General features: G+C 37.3%; 1 long non-coding RNA gene and 1 pseudogene across 1 annotated transcript; one reads left to right on the top strand and one right to left on the bottom strand.

The window, feature by feature from the left end:
• The first annotated feature begins 5,637 nt into the window (after nt 1–5,637).
• On the top strand, nt 5,638–17,649 carry LOC117299152 (annotated as a pseudogene).
• Nucleotides 17,650–19,626: 1,977 nt separating this feature from the next.
• LOC117299679 lies at nt 19,627–21,641 on the bottom strand. The gene is made up of 4 exons (XR_004520090.1): nt 21,586–21,641; nt 21,109–21,147; nt 20,599–20,741; nt 19,627–19,708 (listed from the first exon to the last, which is right to left on the bottom strand). It is a non-coding gene; the product is annotated as an uncharacterized LOC117299679 (long non-coding RNA).
• Nucleotides 21,642–25,607: the final 3,966 nt, after the last annotated feature.

Below are 25,607 nucleotides of genomic sequence, written 5' to 3'. Positions count from 1 at the left end.
GCATCAATTATCTCAAACTAGAACGGAGCAAAGGTGGTTTCGAAAACGTACTTGTCATCACAGACCACTTTACCAAGTACGCTCAGGCATTTGCGTCACGAGATCAGAAAGCGGAAACAGTAGCAAAAATACTTTGGGAGAACTTCATCTTACATTATGGCTTCCCTACTCGCATACACTCCGACCAAGGCCGAAATTTCGAAAGCCAGCTCATCCAAGAATTGTGCAAGGTCTCTGGCATAAAGAAGAGCAGAACAACACTGTACCACCCTCAAGGAAACGGCGTTACGGAGAGGTTCAACTCTACTCTCCTTAACATGTTGGGCACACTGGAAGAGGAACAAAAGAGAGATTGGAAGAAGTATGTGGGTGCATGATGCATGCGTACAACGCGACGCGTCACGACACCACGGGGTACGCACCATTTTTCTTGATGTTCGGACGCCATCCCAACTTGCCGATAGACCTCTTGTTTGGTTGCCACTCACCAACTGATGAAGCGCCAGAGTATGACGAGTACGTGGAACAGTTCAGAGAAAGATTACTGTTTTCATATGACCAAGCCAACAAAACTTCACATTACGCAAAAGCCAAACAGAAACGCATCTATGACAAGAAAACCCAAGAAGCCCCACTCCGAGCAGGCGATCGAGTCCTTGTGCAAGTGAAACACTTCGAAGGAACACAAAAATTAGCAGACCGATGGGAATCTAACCCCTACACGGTCGTCACCAAACACGAAAACATTCCTGTCTACAAGGTACGCTCACTAGGGGATGGAAAGGAGAGAACAGTACACAGAAACCTTCTCACACCGTGTATGTTCTTCCCCATGTCTTCTTCAGAAAACTCTCCTTCAGAAAACTCTTCTTCAGCCACGTCTCCTTCATCAGACACGTACGAAGAGAAACTGGAGAGAGGGAGGCAGTTGTTGGCAGTATGGAAGAGTCGCCAGATGACTAGAACAAAGTAGACAATTTGCCCGAAATTTTAACTTGTATATTTCCCCCCGAGTGCTTAACAAGTTTTGTGTGTATTTCTAATTTCAGCCATAGTTCACCAGATAGACATTTTTACCCGTTAGTTAACATCAGATGACTATTGGTAATGATGGTATAGATTGATTTTGCATTGTGTTATGTTCACCATGAACAAAGGTAACAGTGGTGCTCTCTAAAGTAAAATGAGCATGTAGTGAGTAAGATTTACTTTGCCTACTTTTCCCCCATTTGATGTGTATAAATATCAAATTAATGTAATTGCAAGGTTTAGCAGAGTAACTAGACTATTGCGATTGTATACATTTTTGTCAATGTGCATAATTAGTTTGTGTGCAGCTGTAAGTAAACACTATGTCGAGGACGACATTTTTTTAAAGCAGGGGAGGATGTGACAAGTAGAATAATTCACATCCGGGAACTTTTCATTTATTCATACTCGCCTTTTTAAATACACCGGTTAGTGCGCCCTCATCGCCCGCAAGACGTCAGAGGGCCACTCTTTCCTTTGACGTCGGAGACTTAACATCACATTATTTTCTCCGTCTTCAATTCAGGTAATTAGCATTCTATTTTCCATCCATTCTCCCCTAGATTTCATATAAATTCCTCTTGTATAAATTATTCGGAGAGTTTAGCCTATTTTATGACATGTTTCTTTTTGACAAGAGAACGGTTTTCTAGAGTTAATTTACTTAGTTTTGAGTCGGGAAAGAAAACTCCCGTAGTAGATATATTTCTTTTTGATTTGAATTTCCTCAAGTCTCCTCTCTTAGATTTTGTTTCTAGTTTTGCATTACTAGAGATCTAAAGTATTAAATGCTGTACTTGTTTTCCGATTTAATGATGTAAATATTGCTGATTTTGCGGAGTTATCCTCTAATTTTGGTACAATTCCAAGATGGCGGACGCCATTAAACTTTTGGCGGGAACTTTAATTATATTATTTAGTTTGCCGTTATTTATGCTTTTCTGTTTGCCATCCATTTCCAATCTTTGGCAAATCGTTTATTATAGATAGTCTTTATCCAAGTTCACGGATTATTTCATTGATTTGTTTATTCTAAAATACATAATTTCTAGGCTGGAAAACAGCAACACTCTCGCGTCCTTTAAGGATTTCCTAATTAATTGTAAATAGTATTTGTGACTGTAAGTTTTATTCTAAATGTTCTATTTAAAGTATGTTTATTTAATTAGACTCTTTCCTTTGACGTCGGAGACTTAACATCACATTATTTTCTCCGTCTTCAATTCAGATGTAAATAAAAGTATGGAACAGCGAAGATTGTGTCCCGCAGGATCCTTTATTTAAGCCGGTCACAGTAGTATACATGTCATGCATGTTATCTTGCAATGTTATTACATCCCAGTCGGTTGCATTTAAATCATTAATAAAACATTGGGTAATATTATCAGTAAAATAACGTTTTTTATAGTTTTTCTTATTTTGCACTCTATCTTTTAGAGCATCAATAATCAGAAACACAGGTAAATGATCACTTATGTCAGTTAGCAAGACACCAGCAACATGATTCAGCAAGTCATTTGTTAAAATATTGTCAATCAGAGTTGAACTACCTGCAGCTATTCTTGTAGTTTTGTACTGCAACATCCACATCATTTAATAAATTAATATTGAAATCACCCATAATGTAGCATTTTTTATTTTCATTACTAATTTTCCCTAATAATTCATTTATATGGTCTGTGAAGTTATTACATGAAGCACTAGGTGGTCTGTATACAACTCCAGTTATTATATTACTTTGAGAGGAGTTGATTTATGCACAGATCTTTACGAATTTTATACACAACATCATTTTTAATGTAAAGTGCAACTCTGCCACCTTTCTTTTTTTGTCTACAAAAACCTTCAATAGAATAATTTGGAATTTGAATGAGTGGATCCTGAATATCCTTAACCATGATTCAGATACACCAATGACAGAAAAACAATTATTCAGAAGGTTGACATAGTTGATGATATGCGACACATTCTTATATAAGCTACGTGCATTTATATGTAGTAGTTTAACATTAGTGTTTTTATTAAAGTAATTCATGAATTCAGTTTGATCATAGTAGTCACAACTTACATCAGGTGCCTCAAAGTTTAAATCTGGATCTATACTAGAATTAACGTCATTATGTGTTACATTATTTGTCATTATTCAAGATAGTGATTAACCAAACACAAAATAACACAGAACAATGACATAATTATAAATGGGTTAACAATTAGACAAATTACGGTACTCATGTTAAGGTGATCAATAACACTAGTAGGCCTAACGAGTTAAAAGGAAAATTGAGTAGAGAACAGACAGCAGAGGACAAAACAAGAAAACACCAGTAAGCACATGTGTGAGCTTACACCAGATCCAACCAGATCCTCCAGCTGTAACAAATAATATATGCATTCATATATGCATTGTATATCACAATTTCAGAAAGAGAATTGTATTTATATAATGTTCATGATGTAATAATCCTGGAGGTATTTACCGAAGAGATCTCTCTATTCAGCTTCACGGAATGTGAAAGGCTGGCCGTTCCTACGCCATTTCCCAGCAGAGAATTTGAGTTTTTTCCCTTGATCGTACAGTTCCTTGACTTGTTTGGACCACTTCTTTTTTTTCGGTCAGGTCAGCTTTGGTTAGGTCGTCCTGCACAGCTAAAGGCCTAGATTGTGTAAACCACTTTCCAATAACTTCAAACAAAATACAGACGTTATAAAAGGAAGAGACCTTTTCTAGTATACATTTAAAGAAATTTGCATTAAATTCTATCCTTTGTATGTGTATTTGTGATGGAGTCCACACAACAAAATCACAGTACTTCCTTTTGGTTGAGTGGAGTTGAGTTTGAATTTGATAGTAATACTGATGATTTTCCTTCAGTTGAGTACCTTGGTCAGATGTGGATAAACAAAATGAGGGGTCAGCACAAGCAGTCTCCATAGGGACATCCTTCTTACTGTAAGGACATTTAACCTCCAATACACCATCACCACAGCAGTCACAATGCACAAGGCCATCTGGTGTAGCTCCAATGAAGAGTGTGTCTGGATTGATGAACAACCCAGCATCATCGATAGAGAAGGATGAATGCTTTGATGCTGTGACTTTAAAATATGCTTCCCTTGCAGTGCGCTCATGATCACATCCCCATCTGCACAAAAAAAATACATCCATGAACTATTTAGCATGATCACAAATAAGTAACAATTGATCAAAATATTTTTAATTATCACACAAATGCCGGTGGAATACAGGAAAATATAGCCTGCGTCCTATATCCAACGAGGCCTTTGGTATTGTTTGATATGTTATATGTGACGCAGACCAATATTATTTTTCATTATTCCACGAGCACACATGTGATAACACATATGATTTATCTTCCAGCCTCATTAAGTCAACATCAAAGTTTTAAATTTCAGAGCGTTATTTTATGAAGAACAACGTGCACGTGCAAAGTTTAGAATGTAATTTTTGCATTGACCGTATGCCATTACGTATGCGGAGCTTGACGCATTGACACTCGCAATACGCAGAGAGCATGTTTCTTGTGCTAGCCACTTGTTTTGCTTAAAGGCAGTGGACACTATTGGCAGACATGCCAACTAGTACGTTTTTCCCGTATTTAGTACGGGTTTTTGTGCAAAATACGTGTGTACGAGTTTTTAAAAAAGAATACGGTTTTGGGCAGCGCCAATATTCACCGCAAAAATAATCCCATTCAAAATAACACAAAAAACGACTGCGAGTAAAGACTAAAGCTATGTTGTATAACCTCGTTTCCGTCACCGCGCATGTTTGTTCTTTCCCAGGATCATTGATACACGGCGCGCGCTGCCCATGTTAGCGAGGTTGTCTGTGGGCACATGGCAGATCTGCCAGCGAGCGGCGTAAGCGCGTCTGTGATTGGTGCATGTTATGTAAAAAAACCTGTATTAACCAATCGGAGCACTGCATACAAAGCTTTAGGTTACGATTGTTCATCTTTCGATCGTCGTAGGAGAACCGTCAGTTCACGCTGTTTTGCAGAAATTTTTAAGCACTCTTGCATGAAATTGTAGTGTAAATGTATGACCATTTTTTAAACGGGCGAATCTTATCAGTGACTTTAGTCTATAGATACCCATGAATTTACAACAAGGTGTTGGGTTCTAACATAAATAAGCACCTTGAGTACGTTGTTTTGTGGATTGGTAGTCAGATTACTTGTTAAGTATTATGAATCAATTGTTGTTGTGATAAAACAAAAAACAGGAAATTTTACAGAGTGTATACTGGGTCTGGGAACTTCCTTCTTTGGAAACTGTCTTTTATTAGTTTTTTTAAATGAATTTTTATTTTCAGTTGATATCACACGAAGACTGAGAGAAACACCCTTTTCCTTGTCAACTGATGGAAGCTCTGATAGGGGTGCTGAAGAACAGCTGTATCCAATTGTTGTTTGGTACTTTGATGAAAACGTGAAAAAAGTTGTGGGTGTCTTGCTTGAAATAGCTACAATCGAAGAAAGGTCAACGGGTATCAATATCTTCAAACTTCTTGACACTTCCTTGAAGGAGAAGGAAATACCGTGGAAAAATTGCATCTGTTTCTCTGCTGACAATGCATCTGTCATAATGGGAATTCATGCAGGCGTGGCAGCGTATGTCAAGAAGGAGAATCCTGATGTTTTTGTACTAGGGTGTCCCTGTCATCGTCTTCATCTAGCTGCAGAAAAGGGAGCTTGCACATTGCCCTTCACTCCTGTTGATTTATTGATCAAGATATACTACTATTTAGAGAAGTCCTCCAAGCGCCACAAAGAATTGAAAGGAGTGCAGACCTTGTGTGGTACAGCAAACCACAAAATACTAAAGCATGTGTGCACAAGATGGCTTTCTCTTGAAAGAGCCCTGAACCGATTGTTGGAGCAATGGCCAGCATTGCTAGTATATTTCAAAGGGGAAGCTGGTCATGTGTCGGAGAAAAGACAGATTGAAGAGGTTTCAAGTCAACCAAAGAAACATAAAAGCAATACAGCAGGAGCACCTGGTAAACAGACTGTAAGAGATCCTAGTTCAAAGAGCAGCAATGTCTCCAGTAAGAAAACTGAACTAAATCCAGTCGCAAAGGGCAATGTTGTAGAGTCTACAAAGGAAAGTGCGTTAGATTCTTTGCCTAAAGAAACCACTGAGGTTCAACGAATGGATTTGCTAGGGCAATAGGAGCATACAAAATCCCCATGAAGAAAACTGTAGCAAATCCATCTTCCAAGAAGAGTACAGCTGTAGTCTCTACCTCTTCTAAAAAAATTGTTTCCCCCAAGAAGACACTTATGCCAAGTGACCTCAAAACCAAAGACAACTACAGGTTCCACTGGTACCAAAGCAGCTCCAAAACCAAAGCCAGCCACTAAAGCAGCCACAAAGGCTTAAAGTATCCATGCAACACTATCAGATGACTGTAATAAACTGTATTGCTTATTTCTAAAAAGGACCATACCATCACTCACTAGTGTCAACTTGGAACTTCAGAGGGATGAACCAATGGTGCAGCTCTTAGATGAGAAATTGAATGGTTTTCTCAAAGCCATTTTGATGAGGTTTGTAAAGCCAACGACTCTACTAACTTCAGCAGAGCTGAAGAAGTGCAACTACAAGGACCCAGACAGCCAAAGACCTGATGCAGACTTAATTGTAGGACATGAAGTCAGGGACTTTATTGCTAGTCACAATCTTACATCAAGTCAGTTGGATGTGTTTTATAGAGCTGTCAGAAATAACTTCATTGCAGTGTGTGACTATGTGATTAGCACATTTCCATTAAATGATCAACTGCTGAAAAAAGCAAGTGTAGCTAACATCAAGAATCGACTGGAAGCTAGTTTCTCATCCATATCTTACTTTGTGAAAAGATTCCATTTTATGGAGGACAAATTGGATGAGTTGGAATTGGAATTTGCAGCTTACCAGGTATCCACTGATGACAATCTAGAATTACTGTCAGACAAGAGGGCTGAGGAAAGTTGGATGGAAATTGGCCAAATTAAAGACAAAGCTAACAGTCAGCTGAAGTATACAAATCTATCAAAGTGTGTGCTCATGATATTGTCTATTTCACATAGTAATGCAGAGGACGAGCGCATTTTTAGTGTTGTAAGAAAAAATGCCACTGAATTTAGAGCAAACTTAAGCACCCCAGTTCTCTCCGATTCCTTGACCACCAAGATCTTCTGGCAAGCGGCGGGTATTCCCTGTCATAAGCGTGAACTAAAGAATGAACTGCTTGAAAAGTGCAATAAGGCCACTGTGGAGTACAATAAGAGAAAACACTAGTTTACCAATGTAAGCGTACTGTATACACCACAGTTGTAACATGGTATGTCTGTTTCAAACTCGTTTATGCATGTTTTTTGAAAAATACAGGTTTTCATTGAAAAATACAGGTTTTCGGGTTTCAGAATACAGTTTTGTGATTCCAGAGGTTGGCATGTCTGTATTGGTAATTGTCAAAGACAAGCCTTCACAGTTGGTGTACCTCAACATATGCATAAAATAACAAACCTGTGAAAATTTCAGCTCAATCCGTCATCGAACTTGCGAGATAATAATGAAAGAAATAAACACCCTTGTCCCAGCACGATGAAAATGTCAGAACCAGATACCTTGTGGTCAAGACGCTATCTTGTCTTAATTTTTAAGTGCGTGCCACGTATTTGGAATTTAAGGTAGTCTCTCTCTTGTCTTTGGACTTGCTTATAAAAATTGCTTCACCAATATTGCAAGTACTGTAGATGCTGATCAGTGTGATGCAACAAAGGTAGTAAATTTTTATATTATTTTTGTCTTGAAAAAGAGAGTGCGGAGAAAACTGAAGCAAAGATATGTGTACAATGGGAAGAATTCTATTTGGCATTAATACTGTTGTCAAATTTTACTTTTTGTTTGTTATTTATTGTTTTGACATTTTTACTAACAAAAATATTTTTGTATTTTATACTATTTTTAAATGTTATTCAATGTTTCCAGTTACAGGAACATGTACTATGTAGTTCTCTCCATCTACCTGGTTTGAACTGAATTATCCATTAGTCATGTCAGTTGTTGTTCCATTATGCTAACTTTTTAGCAGCTTCATATATTAAATATTTTAGCCTATACTTTGCTTAGTTGTTTATTCCATGCATTTTTCTTAGTAATACCATTATGTTATAGTGTTCGAAAAGTTTTTTTTAATCTACCTGTTTCAAATGAAAAAAATTACAGGGAGCTTAATTAAGTGACAATTTGTTTTTGATACTAGGAAGTTCATTTAAATGAACCTATGATCATTCGATCTGCTGTACATGTGTACATTCGTACACCTTTTCACAAACTGGTGAGCACATTTTAAAATTAAATTAATACTACATTCAAATATAAAATTACCTTTAACAACATTTCAAATAAAATTGCATTTGTTGTTTTTGAAGTAACTGTTATGACAAAAAATAAAACAGCAGCAATATTAAGTTAATTGAAGTGTTGATTCCAAATATAATATGTTGTAAGAAAAAAAAAGAATGCCAAACGTTGTGTATGGGAAGCATGATTAAAATAGACTCCAAAATCCCTTTGCTAGTATTGATTAAGATGAAATCCAAATTTAAAATGCTACAAGAACCCTCATATTTTGCTCTGATGTGAAACAGGCACTGCTTTGTTTGCTACTGGGATGTTCGAAATGTTTAAGAAATTTAATCTTAAACATTTTTCATTTTTTCATTGCACCTATTTATGTAATGAACTTCTACATGGGAACAGCTAACAGTTATAAATGCTAACAATCCACAGATGTTTGTAGGTTAACATAGAACAACAAAAGCATATAATTAAGTTAAAAAAATACACACAAATCTGTCCATGGTTTACTTTGCATAACAAAGTACCAAAAGCACAACCCTTATGCCCACAAAGGAAGAATAACTCATAATTGGAATACACAATCTGAGAAATGTTTCTGACACAAAGAATTCTGAGATCCAATTTTGGGTGGATAAAAACTAATATATTTTCCCATAACAAAATACATGTTTTCAAAACTGACATGCTTCTCAAAATGCTTTACTATCAAAAGCTGCTGTACTTCTTACAAAGTAAGCTTTTATTGACATTGATTTTACGAGTAATTATTGAACGCATACTTTTCTTTAATGATCCGGTTTTAAGGCTTTAAACAAGTTCTAATTCAAGCCTGAGTACAGGCTAGTATAGTTAAGGTTGTAGGTACTTAGTTACGAAAAGAATACCATGGTTTAATGAAAATTCAGGGTTAGAGTTATGCTTTGGTTTGGGTTTGGAAAAATTTAAGTCAAATTAAGGGTCTGGGTTTAGAGTCATATGGTCTACTGCCTCAAGTTCAGGGTCTAGATCATGCAATCATGGTGAAATTAAACCTGAACAGCTTTGGGTTTGTCTAAAGGACAAACACCTTATATCTAGTTTTACATTCTATTTTAGGATGACAGACATGTACCAATCCGTCCAAAACGGCCCTGTGTTTACTGTGGAGAACTACAAGCACAGCTGAATCGTCACCTCAAACGGAAACATCGGAAAGAGGAAAAAGTGAAAGCAGCACTTCAACTTCCACGGCAGAAAAGGCTTGAAACCATGTCACAAATAAGGAAAAATGGAATCTTTAAAGAAAACATTCGAAGAATGAATTCAAGTAAGGAATCTTCATGTAAATTACTCAGGGAGCGAGACCAAGGAAGTTCAAGCTTAGTTATGTGTGGAAACTGCCATGGCTTTTATAGTAGGTCACGTGTATGGCGACACAAACAAGTTTGCCACTCCACAGTGGTTAGCAAGGTGTCTGCAGTACCCATTACATCCTTGAGGAATATCAACAACAAAGCTATTGGTGCCAGATTTCAGTCAACAATTCTTGACAAATTTAGAAGTGATACTGTTGGAGAGGTCTGTAGAACAGACAAATTGATCATTCAGGTTGGACAAAAACTTTGGAGTAAATCTGTCACCAGGGAAAGATCAATAGTTATGAATGATATGAGGAAACCTCCTCATCAAACTGAGAATAGTCTCGGATGACAATACTTTGGGTGGTGAGGACTTACTTAAGAGACAAAACTTCACCTATCTGGAACTTGCCCTTGATGCCCTAACTGAGAAGTCCAATGGAGATTTGAAATATGGGTTAAAGCTAAGTTTAGGTTATCTTTTGAAAAAAAGGTGCAAAGGTAATGAAAGGTGTATATATTATGGAGGATAGACTTGAGGCAGCAGAGGAGATTGACCGCTTTCTTTCAGTGCTTGACGTAAATTGGGACAAGTTCAGCAGAAGCCTTTTTCTTGTTGAAGGAAAACGGCAGGCGGTCCTTAGGAAGCCACGGTCAATGCCACTTGAACATGACATTAAACAACTGAAGGACTTTACTGTTGATTCAATGACAGAAATTGTTGACAGTGAGAATGATGCTTCAGATGTCCATATCTTCAACAAGCTTAGGGCCTTGGTAGTTTCAAGACTAACTGTGTTCAATGCACGCAGGGGTGGTGAACCCAGTAGGATGACACTCGATGAGTGGCAAGATGCAGCCAGTAAGGCCTGGGTAGATCCTGAACAGGTAGAGCCAGCCAGTGATCCCATAGAAAAGTATCTACTGAATTCTTTTAAGCTGGCTTACCAAAGAGGTAAAGGGTCCAGAAAGCTTGTTCCTGTCCTGATTCCGAAAGATACGCTGCGTGCAGTTGAAATGCTTGTGGAGATGAGGTCTGAAGTTGGCGTGTCAGAAAAAAATGTGTACCTTTTTCCATATACACAAAAATCTGAAGGTCATGTAAATGGATGGGCAGAACTAAAAAAAAGTAACTCAAATGATGGAAGGTCATCTAAAGGATCCCTCACATCTGACTGCGACAAAGTATCGCCACAGGGCTTCTACACTCTATGCCCTACAAGACATCCCTGAAAATGATAGAAATATCTTTTACAAACACATGGGTCATTCTATGGAAATAAATACAAATGTGTATCAATGCCCTCTTGCTGTCAGAGAAATTACTTCGGTTGGCAGATATCTGGAAAAAATTGATGGATCTAGATGTGAGTCCGGTAAGTGTTGGTTCTGAAACTCAGTAATTTTGGTAAAAGTTTCACTTCATGATAACTTATGACATGCAATAACAGGCAGAATTTGACTAAGTAAAAAGCCGTAAGATTTTCAACAAGCTGGAAATACTTAAACATTATGCTTTCTTCAGGTTGAAAAACATTTCAGATTCAGGTCCTATATCAACAATAATTTATCTGTGAATTTCCCTCTCAAAAAATTTGGGTTATTTAGTATCTAAAATATACATTTCAAAGAATTAGGTAAGATACAGCAGTGTTGAAAGAAAATAAAAAGTTAGTGACCTGACCGATCTGGTTGTACAAGAAACTTAAAGCACTCTTTCAAGAATATTTGTTTATTATTGATCTTTGTTTTGTATAACTCTATTCTCAGCAAACCGAATGCCTAACCGTAAACAACCTGAAACTGAGTCATCCCCAACACGATCTAGAAATATGAATCGATTAATATTTTAAAAAGGAAGATTTAACTAAAACCTAGAAAACACCTTGGAATTGACTGAAACTAATGAATAGTGTCGATCAGATGGGTGTTTATTATTATTATTATTATTTTTTTAATCTATTAGCAGCAGACCGAATGCCGAAAGGAAAACGACAGGAAACTGAGTCATCCCCAACACGATCTAGAGGTATCAAGAAATTAATATTAAAAGGAACATAGTCAATTAAAATCTGTAAAACACCTTGGAATTGACAGAAACTTGTGTACAGTGTCGATCAGATAGGTTTATTTATTATCTTTTGTTTTGTTTTGTTCTATTAGCAGCAGACCGAATGCCGAAACGAAAACGACCTGAAATGCAGTCATCCTTAACACGATCTAGAGGTATGAAGAAAATTAATATTAAAAGGAAATTATTAAATTAGAATCTGTAAAACACCGTGGAATTGACTGAAATTAGTGTATAGTGTCGATCAGATAGGTGTTTATTATTATCTTTTGTTTTGTTTAAATCTATTAGCAGCAGACCGAATGCCAAAACGAAAACGACTGGAAACTGAGTCATCCCCAACACGATCTAGAGGTACGAAGAAATTAATATTAAAAGGAAATTATTCAATTAAAATCTGTAAAACACCTTGGAATTGACAGAAACTTGTGTACAGTGTCGATCAGATAGGTTTGTTTATTATTATCTTTTGTTTTGTTTTATTCTATTTGCAGCAGACCGAATGCCGAAACGAAAACGACCTGAAATGGAGTCATCCCCAACACGATCTAGAGGTATGAAGAAATTAATATTAAATGGAAATTATTCAATTAAAATCTGTAAAACACCTTGGAATTGACAGAAATTAGTGTGCAGTGTCGATCAGATAGGTGTGTTTATTATTATCTTTTGTTTTGTTTTGATCTATTAGCAGCAGGGCCATTCCCATTATATCGGTGCAAATGAAAACAACAAAAATCTGAAAATTCAAGTTCTCATAACAGATTGCAGTTTAATATTAAACCAAAACTAACATCTTTCAATATATGTTGGTGAAGTATGACCGTTTAATACATTCCCGTTCTGGTTTTGCATACACTCGAGTTCATGGTGATAGTTTCTCTAAAGTAACTTACGTTACTTATAGTTTATTTCGTTTTAATCTGCTAAAAATCGCATCGTAGTTCATCCCGAGAAGGTAATCTTACTTTCGGATGTGTATATGATCTACAATGGGAGCAAAGACTATTTTCGACAAAATCATAACTTATACGTCAGCAAAAAATCATGAATAGCACAGGTCAAATATACCACGCAAGTGTTACCCCAAAGAGAAACTTCTTAAGTTTTAGAGAAAACTGTAAATATTCATTTTCTTGAAACCCTTTTAGTAGTATCTTAAGCCTACGGTTGTACACATTTCGTTTCAACAATTGAAATAATTTCTCATGATAAGAGTTTAACGCAAAACTGGCCCAAACTGTGATAACGTAAGTTTCAACATTGGTAACGTATGTTTCCATTTGGGACATTTGGCTTTTGATTTATCGGGTATCCTTTTGGTAATGAACATTTACTAGAATTTGCTGATTAAACAATGGCTTTCATTCAAACATGAAACACGGACAGTAAAGGCAATTACCAAAGGTAGACCTACTATTAAAGAAGTTGTTGCTTCTTGATTCAATGTTTTGCTAAACAACAACATAAACTATGTTTGTATTAGTGTTTAAAGCTATATATTTTGTAAAACTTCATCAACTCGAACAAGTTATAACAGGAAAGTATAACAACAACTTTATAATTAAAACAATTCAATTCGTAAAGAACTTCGGAAATTTAATTAATGTATGAAACTGGTAACGTATGTTTCAATACATATTGTATGTTTTTCCTTATTAGTTAGTCGATAAGAAAACGGCCAAACGTTGCTTCGATGTCCAATTTGTCCTCGTTTTTTAAGCGAAATAAACGTTTTGATGTTGCTGTTTGTTCAGGTGCACTTATACGGCATAGAATCTTGTCTCTGGGGATCCACAGGTCGTCTGATGATGCAGGCCGTAGTATTTCTTGACACGTTTACTTTCAGCAGCCAGGAAAGCCTTCTCACCCAGTTTATTTCGTTTTCTTTCCCGATAAGCAGCTTGTATTTCTGTCCGTGTTTTCCCCATATTTGGAACCACCGCACCGTGAACTGGAAAAAGACAAAGAGAACAAGTTGGAATGTAGAGAATCATGAAATGAGTATTCAATTTCCGCAAAAATAACTGTCCTTGTAAAAAACAACCTTCCGCGTTTATGTGTAACTTACGTTACCACGGGTTTCCCGTTATTTTAAACAGTTGAATTAAACAAAACAATTCTAAACTCACCCTTTTAATTATGTGTGTATACGGACCAAGTTTAGACAAGTTGATTGTGATCATCAAAGGTCATTCAACGATTCTATACACACAAATAAAAATAAATATTAAAAAAAAGAAACTTACGTTACTACTATTACTAAGTATAGTTCAATGAAAACCGAGCGTACATCAACTTACTACAAGTAAACAACAACTTTTAAATTAAGGTAGTGATACTCTTTTTCAAACAAGGATCCATAACTCTCTCAAAACAGATCTGAATATTTACTTCAATGGTCTTCCGTAACAAGATGAACAATGACATTTTTTAGTATTTTATATGAAACTTACGTTACCTCTCAATGTCCGTAAAATCATTAATATTTTAACAAAAAGTCTAACAATTTAGTTGATATTTAATACCAATCTCAGAGAGGAGAACCTCTGACTTCCTTTGCCAAGATATAAATGGATATTTAACTAGTTTTATGAAAAATATATTAAGAACTTACCAAAGTTTAAGATTCTTTCTTCGTCACACCATGTGCGTCGAATACTTACACGCCATTTCATGAATGAAACCGGTTGCTAAGGTGTCTCTGACACATGGTGGCGCCTTTGGTTAATTAATTTTAGAGCCCTCTATCATCATTCGTGATAAATTAAAACAAATAATAAATCACGGTAACGTATGTTACGTAACGTAAATTTCAAGAAGTACTTTTGGCGCGAATTTTTCCAATAATACAAGCATGTTTAACTGGGGCATGGTGTAATTTCCAAGTAGGGACACGGGGCTTACCCTTAGGCCGCATTTTATAAATACCCAACTTACGCGGGTTACTAAAATCTGGTAACGTATGTTTCATATCATAAAAACACATATTTGAAAGCAAAAGAGAAAACTGTGGTATGGAGAAAATGCTTTCATGTTTGGTTTTAAAATTATGAGGGATGATTTATACATACATTAATCTGTTGATACATGCAAATACAGTGTTAATACGTTTGATCAAAGTATTCTGAATTGACGTGATTTTATCGGTAACGTAAGTTACAGTCGAACTTGCGACACACTTTGATCTTTAAAAACCGAGGTTCCAGAGGTAGGATATAAAAATCAAATTCAGTCATCAGGTTGACGTGACATTTCCACATACATTAAAGAAAGAAAGGGTTGACATTTAGTTTGAACTGCACAACCATGGAAACGTCATTGTTCTTTTTTGCGACACATACTTTTAATACTGACTCGATGAAAACCACCTTCAAAGACTAGCGCTAATTGAAGAACTACTGGATAAGCGACAGATTATGTTTTGGAAAATCGTTCACTGATGAGTTCCTTTATAACATGGCAGTACATTTTCCAATATATCATGTCCAGATGTTTTATTACACTTGCTAAAACATATGCGACATGAAAAACACGTTTTTGCGGCGATATACTGGGAATGGCCCAGCAGACCGAATGCCAAAACGAAAACGACAGGAAACTGAGTCATCCCCAACACGATCTAGAGGTATGAAGAAATTAATATTAAAAGGAAATTATTCAATTAAAATCTGTAAAACACCTTGGAACTGAAGGACACTAGTGTACAGTGTCGATCAGATAGGTTTGTTTATTATTATCTTTTGTTTTGTTTTATTCTATTTGCAGCAGACCGAATGCCGAAACGAAAACGACAGGAAACTGAGTCATCCCCAACACGATCAAGAGGTATGAAGAAATTAATATTAAAAGGACTACTTAATATTAAAAGAAGCTACTTGAAATTGACTAAGACTAGTGCATAGTGTTCATCAGTGAGACATAACATTAATGTAGAACTTTGCATGGTATTGAACTTTGATACTTTCAACAGTGTGCTCTGTTCTCTCTTTTGCCCTATGAATGTAGAAACAAATTTTACCATTCATAAATATTTAATCATTGAAAAAAGTTTGAAAAAAAGTTTGAAAAAAAGAAAAATCAACTTACCAAGGACTTGAATCTTAGACCTCTGTAAATGTGCTGATGCTCTATTAACTCAGCTATCTAGCCCTATTATTGGCGGTCTCCCTATTTTGTCAATATCTTTGTTCGGGGCACCAGACAGAACCATTTAAGCCATGCACTGCTAAATATTGTGTTCTTGAAATAAGAAAAAATCTTATTTCTAGACAAATGTTCCTGTGTTTCTCACAATAATCTTAATAGAACAATTTTCTAGGGAGTGACACAACTATTCTTTTCTTGAAATACATTTTTTTCTTATTTCAAGAAGACCAATTCTAGCAGTGTACCGGCCATTTTATTCAGTCTATTTTCTTTGTGGTTTATTACTTGGTATTCAAAATACAAAGTTGCTTTAATTAGGTGATCCCCCTGCGGCCGCTTCTCAGGTTGTATCATAAACTTAGGTGTCATCCCTGGCTCTGTGCCAGTTACAGGTTGAATGGCTTCTGACTGGCACTCCCAAACAAAGATATTGACAAAATAGAGAGACCACCAAGATTAGGGCAAGATAGCTTTGTTGGTAAATGGGGATTACCTCCGGTGTTTACAGGTTCAAGTCCTGCTCAAGTCAATTTGTCTTTGTTCAACCCAAAATTATTCTGATAACATATCCGGTCTATTTCCTTTGAAAGTTTACAATTTTTTTCTAAACCTTGGTTCGTCTGACATGTGTGTTTATTATTGTTCTTTGTTTGTTATTAATCTATTATCAACAGATCAGGTGAAACAGAAACAACCTGTAACTGAATCATCCTCAACACAATCTAGAGGTATGAACCAATTAATATTAAAAGGAATTATTTGACTAAAACCTAATCTGTGAAGAAGTGTATGTTCTGCAAAGACCCAAAGTTAGAAAAAATTGTTTTTGATACTTTCAACGGGGTGCTCTGTTAAATATTTACCCAGGCAGTTTTCCTTTTGGTTTATTATTTGATATTTCAGGGTAGCTTACATTGTAGGTGTGATACCTGGCTACTGACTGGCACCCCGTAACAAATATATGGACAAAATAAAGAGACCGCCAATACTAGTGTTAGAAAGTTCAGTTGGTAAAGCACCAGCACATTTTTGGAGGTCGCAGGTTTTAGTCCTGCTCTTGTAAATATGTCTTTGTTCAACCAAAACTTTTTTTGTTAAATGTACGCAGCATATTTCCTTTGTGTTTTATTACTTAATTCAACAAATTAACTATATTTTCCTAAACCTTTGTTCGTCTGAGATATAACCCTTTTTTATCAAAGAAGATGGACTTAAATGGCATAACAGCTACTCATTGTGCTCTAAGTCGTTGGTATTATAATAGGACTTTGACCTTTGAAGAACGAGAGGGGACCAGTTGCTCTTCGACTTGATTCCTCTTTTGTGCGTTACCATACTTGAATGGGCGCGTAGAGTGGATTGGTCACATGCCTTATTAAGCCCTCTCATCACTAACCCCTACTCTCTTAACTCCTAAGACTGGAAATTCAGTCTAATAGAGTGAAATTTCAATCTACTGGCGACTGAAACCAGGGACCAATCTAATAGATTGAAAATCAATATAATTTTAGATTGAAAAAGTCAGTCTGTATTGCGGATTGAAATTTAATCTTAAAAGAGTGAAATAAATTCAATCTAATAGATTGATTAATTTTCACTCTAAATTAAGATTGATTAGAAAATTTCAGTCGAAGTTACGATTGACTTTTCAAGCTCACATTTGATTGATTTTCAGTCCGTTGGGATTAAAATATTTTGTCCTGGAGCTCAGTGGGGAATAGATTGAAATCACGGATTGAAATTCCAATTTCAATCCGTTGCTGATTGAAATTGAACATACACAAAACAATACAATTTTAGTTGTTTTCTACTTTATTTCTATCATTAACATAAATTACATGTATTTTATTGTATTTATTGGCAATTGTTTATGGTAAATTCTCAAATATTTTCTCCAGTGGCCGCCTGTATGGAACAAATCAATATTTACAATTAAAATGTCTTAACAATTGTCTGATGATAAATAATTGCTGAATAGCAATCTCCAATGTTCAACATAAATTACATATATTTTATTTGAAATTGTTTATGGGTATGTTCTCCACTCACTTTGGTACTGTGCCAGCCAAAACCCATGCTAAAATGTTTACACTACACATGAGAAAAAAAATATATTTCTGGTGAACTCGCACTTAATACACAAATTTAAATTGTTTACTGTTGGATGCTGAGTAAAAATAAAATGTCTTTACTCAAAAGACCATTGATGACGTCACACTTTTTAGATGTGCGCTAAAGTTGGTGATACGAATGCATCCTGTGGCTACAACACACAAGCTATGTTAGAGCTCTATAAAAATAGTCAACATACAAGTAAACAACTCTACACCTTAAAGTAATTTTGACCCCCCCCCCCCATTATTGGTCATACATACTAAATACAGAACAGGAAAACAGCCCTTCGGGACGTTTAGAACAGTGTAACAAATTAACAGCAGTAATGCAATAAATGTGACTGTCCGGGCAGGAAATACTTTGCATGTTTAACACTGTCATCTCTTAAACTTGGAAATTTAGGTTGGCCATCAACAAAGATGTGTTATTGGTTGGTTGTAGCTGGGGACCTGAAAGTTCTTAACTTCAAGATATGGTAGAAGTATAGTACATGTGTTAGGTTTATAACCAAATCTGCATCAAGAATATTATACAACAATAAATCATTGCAGCAAAACATTCCCAACATTGTTGCTTTATAGGTTTATAATCAGTGAAATCTACTTCAAGTAACTTAACTTCAAGAATGTGATTCTAGAATTCTACTCTTCAAGCTTCATCCCTTTAAGTGCTGTATAAAAAGTACGCACACCAGGCTTGGCTTCTGCAGGTGGGATTACATGATAAATCATTGCAGCAAAAAAATCCCAAAACTGCTGCAAAGTCAGAGAATACTTAACGTCAAATATGTAGTGACACTTGAACAACCTGTCAAGTGCTGGAACAAGGGTCATTCCTGCAGAAATGGCAATCTTATCACCAATTACGAAGTATTGTGTCGGTTTTGTCTCCACCCCCAAAGACAGTAGATATGGTTGTGTGTAATGGTCATCTTTTTTGCTGGCCACTGCTGCTACGTCACTCCCTTCCTATGAAATGAATGGGAAAATGAAGCCACACTTAATACATTGGTATTAAACATGAAGATTTCACAACAATAAAGTCTATGGGATATCGGGTGGGGGGGGGGGGGTACGATCTGTACAAGCAGGGAAGATTGTATTGTAGTATGGGAACATTTGGGGACATTTGGGGGAGGGGGACTCTCCCTGCCAAATATCGGGCATAGTATAAAACTCTGTGGTTATCATGCTTGTACCCCCTCAACCACCAAGTTTTTTGTTGTTGTCAAATTGGCCAAAACATGGGCAATGCATCTTTAAAGGGGCTGTGTCGTCATGATTATAGCAGTAAATGGAATAACCCAGTTACTAAGCGCGCTTGCATGCCGGCACTCACATCAGTTTGACAAACACTGCAACCACTGTGTTATGACTGCAAGTGCGCGTGTGCGCAGTATCTAGTTGAGAGTTCATGTTTCCATGGACACAGCCACATAATCATGACGACACAGCCCCTTTAACTCCAAGGTATATGAACCATAATAAGGTCAATATTTGCATACTTACAGGTATCTTTTGGATGACGTGAAAGATTGCATCTTGTCTAGAAGATGCAGAGGACTGGTGTCCCTTCTTTCTAGTTACAGATTTATGTAGTAGAAATACCAAAGCATGTACAGCACAAAGATCACCTGGGAAGACAATGCATGTAATCAATTGTTAATAACATCAGTTAAAGTACATAAGCTTACCTTATAGAAGGACATGGGATTTCATGACCTGGCTAAACCTTAACCAACAATATGGAATAGCCTGAATTGAATGTCAGTTTGTCAACATTTAAAACTTGTTTGGAACACGTATCTCTATCCTATCAGAGAAATTGTAGTTTTGTTTACACTTCTGGGTCACACTTCGTAAAATGTTTAAAAAAAATTGGTCTGGGCAAATGGTTTTGAAAACTATCTACCTAATCACCTTTGGATGTGCAATTTTATGGGCCATCTGCAGATATGTATGCAACACAAAATCAATGCACAGAAGTGCACAATAGTGACATCAAAAGTGGAAGCTATTAAAAAAGCATACATGGATTTTGTTTTCCATGTGATAACACTGTGTCTGCTGTACCCAGTTGAGGTCTCGAAAATTGGAACTAAAAGTTACAGTGCATTAGCAATGCTAACAACAGAAAAAATATAGCGCGTCTGCGTCCTATCCAACTCGGCCTTCAGCCTCGTTGGATAAGGGACGCAGAAGCGCTATATTTTTCCATTTTCCACGAGCGCACGGGTGATAACTTAAAATGCATCAACTATACCTAAATCTAAATTTGTTTAGACCCCATTTCATACTTCCTGCGAATTCGACACGAATGTTGACGTCACAAATTTACAACAAATAATTTGCACCAGTTGAAATGTGTTCAACTCTTGCAAAACATTTCCAGCGAAAACAGGGATGTGCCGTAAAAATTCACTCCACATTCCCAATCGCAGGTTATGACTCGTGTTGAAGTCGTAACTATTTGAGGCGCGACTAGTCAAATAGTAAAATTCACTAACGCCACTACGTTACTTACTGTTTCCATCCTCGAAAGCTTCTCTTGCACTAGTTGATATTCATTCTTCCCAATTTCAATTAGTGCATCTCAAACACCACTCCACTTAATAGTAATGAAATTGTCTTGCTCTTCTTTAACAGGAGTCCAGGTTCTAAGTTGATCTGTAGGACAAAATGTAACGCACTTGCAACTTTAAATTAAGATGAAAAGAGAGTATAAAGATTAAGTTATTTATACTTCCAGAATAGTGTAATTAAGAAACAGATGCAACCTACAACTAACACAGAAATGCATTGCATTTTAAAATAAATATGAAGGTACAAATAAGATTAACAGAAAATTCACTACAGAAACTTGATCAAAACCGAAACAACACTTTATATGAAACCTAATTTTGGTGATTTAAATAACTGCTGGGCCCGGGTATGGATATAACGTCCGGTGAGGGGCTTGGTCTTTCAACATCCTAGCCTGAGCCATTACATTCTATCATCTTGAAAACTATGTCAACACAAATGATTATCTTACCAACTCAGCTCTGGATAGTCTTGGAAACCTGTCAAATCTCTGAAAAATAAATTCAAATAATAACTTTTTAATAAGTAATAATTATGCTCAGCCTGAGTACTGTTTGAGATTCATCATGGATGAATTACATTGACTCTTTAGTCTTATATTATTATATATAGAGGTAAGGAGTAACAAGGTGGAAGGAAGTTATTGAAGAACATGTTGAGAGTTGACAAAGTATGCCCTACATGGTAACCATGGGCGCCGCCATCTTGAAATATTGTTTACTTTTTTTTCCGCTTTCGGCATCTGTCATGTTTGTACACTTTTGTTGTTTTAAAATAAATTCATTATTATTATTTTGTGACTGACCTTGAACTAAATAAAACCATGCTCAATAAAACTAAGTAAGAAAAGGACAGCACATATTAAATAATGCCTACGATTTTTGAAAGGAAAACTAGGAGAAGCTCAACTTGACATGACTTGACTTACGTGTGTACACTGCATCAACAACAAGGAACACACATCGGATGTGTTGAAGCGATTAGTGTTGAGTACGTACGTTATTTAGACCGTCTAACGTACGTACGTACTCAACACTAAACATTAAACATTTATAATCATACCGCAAGGAAAGTCGTGTATTGTCGACAGCGGTGTTTATTACTGAGCAACTCGGTTGTGTTTTTTTCTGCCAATAGCGTTATTTCTACCTCCATGGTTAAACTTAAAACAAAAAGTAACATTCGTAGGCCTGTACATGGTGGCAATATTTACAAAATCAAAATGTATAGGTTTACCTACACAGGCAGTACTCACATCCCAAAACACGGTTTCGCCTCGTCGTCGAATCATGGTCGAACTCCAAACGTGACTGTATCTTGCTCACGGCGTACATCAACGGGTCTTTTACTTCGTTAGTTACGCGGTAACGAAGCAGAAGCACTGCCATCTTTCTCCGTCCTCGGCCCTTGAATTTCGCGGAGATCAAGCCATTTTTACTGGTATATGCTGCTCATAAATGTGCGAATTCACTCACACACACACACAAACAAAAATGGCGGCAGTTAAAATAAAATTGAGACCGAAATTCTTCGTCACGTGATTAGGGGTTTTGTTTTTTATTGGTCCGATTTCTCAATCTATTTGTTAATTCAGCGTTTTGATTGGTTCAAGTTTTCAATCGCATTATAGATTGAGACAAAATTGAGACGGCTTTCAATCTTTTTCACGATTGGGACTTGGATTTTGCGCAAGACGGGAATTTCAATCGTTTTCAATTGTTTTCAATCTAAATCTAATCTAATAGATTGGAAAAAGACTCAATCGCTTCAAAGATTGGAATTTTCAATCGTTAGAATTAAGAGAGTAACAACGCTGATTGGCTCCCAAGGGTGACTACTTTGCGTGCACGCTTGTAAACAACTTTCGAGCATTTGTAGGACGCTTCCGCGCGTGTGAAAATGGAAGTATTTTGACGTGATTCCATTTCAAATGAATCATGTTATTACACGGTCACCCTAAATAACTGCATACAGGTAAACATATATAATCAAATGATCAAGAACCAGTTGCTCTTTGACTTGATGCCTCTTTTGCGCGTTACCATACTTGAGCGCAAGTAGAATGGATCGGCCTCAGGCATAATTAAAATGAGCCAGATTCTGGCACATTTTAACAAGCATAGACCTACCACTTTCTGTATGCTAAATGCACGGTCAATTAAAAACAAAACTCTTGAGTTTGCTGACCTCGTTCGGGAACATGACTTGGATGTTATTGGAATTTCCGAAACCTGGCTGACTCCAAATGACTCGGCAGTTATAGCTGATTTCACTCCGTGTGGGTATTCTTTTCATCACGTAACACGAGCTAATAAACGCGGTGGAGGTGTTGGCCTAATGACTCGTAGTAGTATTGATGTCAAAATCAATCCAAAACCCCAGATTTTTGGTTCATTTGAATCATTGGGTGTGGAGTTAGCACATAGCAACAGGTTGGTGATTATTTACCGTCCACCTGGATCAACTGCTCCTTTCAGTACCTTCCTTGATGAGTTTACTAGCCTCATTGACAGCTACCTGTACACTCAGTCATCATTAATCATAACCGGCGACTTCAACATACATGTGGATAACTCATCGACTTCAACATACATGTGGATAACTCATCTGATGTCAATTCTTTGAAGTTTGCCGATTTGTTATCCTCACATGGTCTGAAACAACACATAACTACAGCCACTCATCAACACGGTCACACTCTGGATCTTCTTATCACACGTTCTGGTGATAGTAATTTACTCTCTGATATTCACATAAAGGAAGGATTATGGGACCACTCTGCAATCTGTTTTAGTCTGCCTTTCCAAAGACCAGCTATATCCACGAAATCTGTTGTTTCTAGGAATCTTCGCTCGATTGATGTGGATGCTTTCTCCACTGATATCCAAGCTCATCAGCTTGCTGAATTTTGCTCTGAGGCAGATGTGACTACTGGAGTTGATCTTTACAATACCACTTTGTGCAACATCTTGAATAAACATGCACCTGCTACAACAAGAACTGTTAAACTTCGTCCCAACACCAGCTGGTATGGTGGCGAAGTTCATGAAGCCATACGCAAGCGAAGAGTTCTGGAACGTAAGTGGAGAAATTCAAGACTTGAAATTGATCGACAAATTTACTGCCAACGACAACATACCATTTCTCTGATTCGTTCAGCTAAATGTAAATACTACTGCAGAATTGTTGATAAGTGCTCAGGTGATCAGAAGCGGCTCTTCAATGTTGTCTATCGCTGCTCAACAAGAATACAGTTTCGCCATTGCCATCACATGACTGTGAGGTATCTCTTGCAAATCGGTTTAGCCATTTTTTCACTTCAAAGGCATTGACGATTAGAAATGGTCTGCTGTCGACGACAGTGTCTCCTCAGACATCTGTCCTTCAACCACCTCCATCATGAACAATGTCAATCCTCAAGTCAACTTCTACTGAGGAAATTAGGAAACTCCTTGTAAAAGCACCGCCAAAATCATGTGAGTTAGACCCCATACCTACATCACTTCTTAAGGAATGTGCTGATGCCATCATACCTGCCATTACAAACATTGTCAATCAAAGTCTGCAATGTGGTGTTGTGCCTTCTCCGCTCAAAATGTGCTCTGGTACGGCCACTACTGAAGAAGCCAAATTTGGACAAAGAAGATCTAAGCAACTATCGCCCAGTGTCAAATCTAACGTTTATCTCCAAATTACTAGAGCGTGTAGCTTTCTCCAGACTTTCAGCATTCCTCCATACTACAAACCATCTGGATAAACATCAGTCTGGTTTTCGCCAGCATCACAGTGTTGAGACACTTCTTGCTCACTTTTCCAGCCAAATTCTCCAACATTTTGACAGGGGTAGAGTTACAGCCGCAGTGTTGCCAGACTTGTCATCTGCTTTCGACACTGTGGATCATGATAAGCTCATTAACCAGTTATCTACTCTTGGGATCGCAGGCGCAGCTCTAACATGGTTTCAATCCTATCTCACTGATCGTCACCAGTCAGTGTATATCAAGAACACAAAATCTTCTTCAACTCCTCTTGTCTGTGGTGTCCCGCAAGGGTCTGTCGGCGGCCCTTCGCTGTTCTCTATCTACACCAGCCAAATCGGTCAAATAATCCAGAGACATAGCATCCAGTATTATTGGGGTTGTTCTAAAACCCCCTCGACACCCTCGACCCACACCAACGACCCCCTCGACCATCGACTTTTGTGCGAACTTTTTTTTTTGTACACCGAAATTGCCATAGTTCACAACCTCAGCCAATCACACACAACATTTTGTATGCTGACATCGACTACCATGCCTTGCACATCACAACAACACAGCGTACGAGACACGTAGTATGCACGAAGCAAACTTCACATGATTGGCTGCCGAGATCGGGCCTGTGGCATATGTGATGAACAAATAAAAACCGCGGTATTTCCACGTGTATCTCTTGGCCGATCCGAGATTATTATCCCAACTGGGAACCTGCGTGTACCGCCCGAGTACGATTACGGCCAATTCATTACGTGATGATCAGGCGGACCCATTTCCGGCTGATCGCTCTCATCCTGTGTACTATGGTACTACTAGTTGCTCCAAGTGGAGCTCAAGGTTGTAGATCCGACCGACCAAATGGCCACACGAGCGTGTTTGGGGTCCCCAATCGGTGTGCACTTGTCGTGCGGAAGCGGAGAGTAAATACTCCCAATTCTGTGTGGCTGATGCAGATAAATACCGCAGTCTCAGACTTGAAGTCAAACCTAGTCGTGGAAGGAAGTTGCGTCGCGGATCACACACTGTGAATTCTAAATCGGGGACTTAATTCTTGATCGGCCGTAAAGCAACATTTTATGAATTCGGAATTGGGACATTCTTCGAACACGGGGCGGAGGTCGGAGAGTCGTGGGTCTTGAGGGTCGAGGGGGTTTTAGAACAACCCGTATTATTGCTATGCAGATGATCTACAACT

This window comes from Asterias rubens, chromosome 14 (assembly GCF_902459465.1).
Source record: "Asterias rubens chromosome 14, eAstRub1.3, whole genome shotgun sequence".
Lineage (NCBI taxonomy): Eukaryota > Metazoa > Echinodermata > Asteroidea > Forcipulatida > Asteriidae > Asterias > Asterias rubens.
The sequence above is the reverse complement of the archived record's forward strand: the minus strand, read 5'-3'. Positions and strand labels throughout refer to the sequence as shown.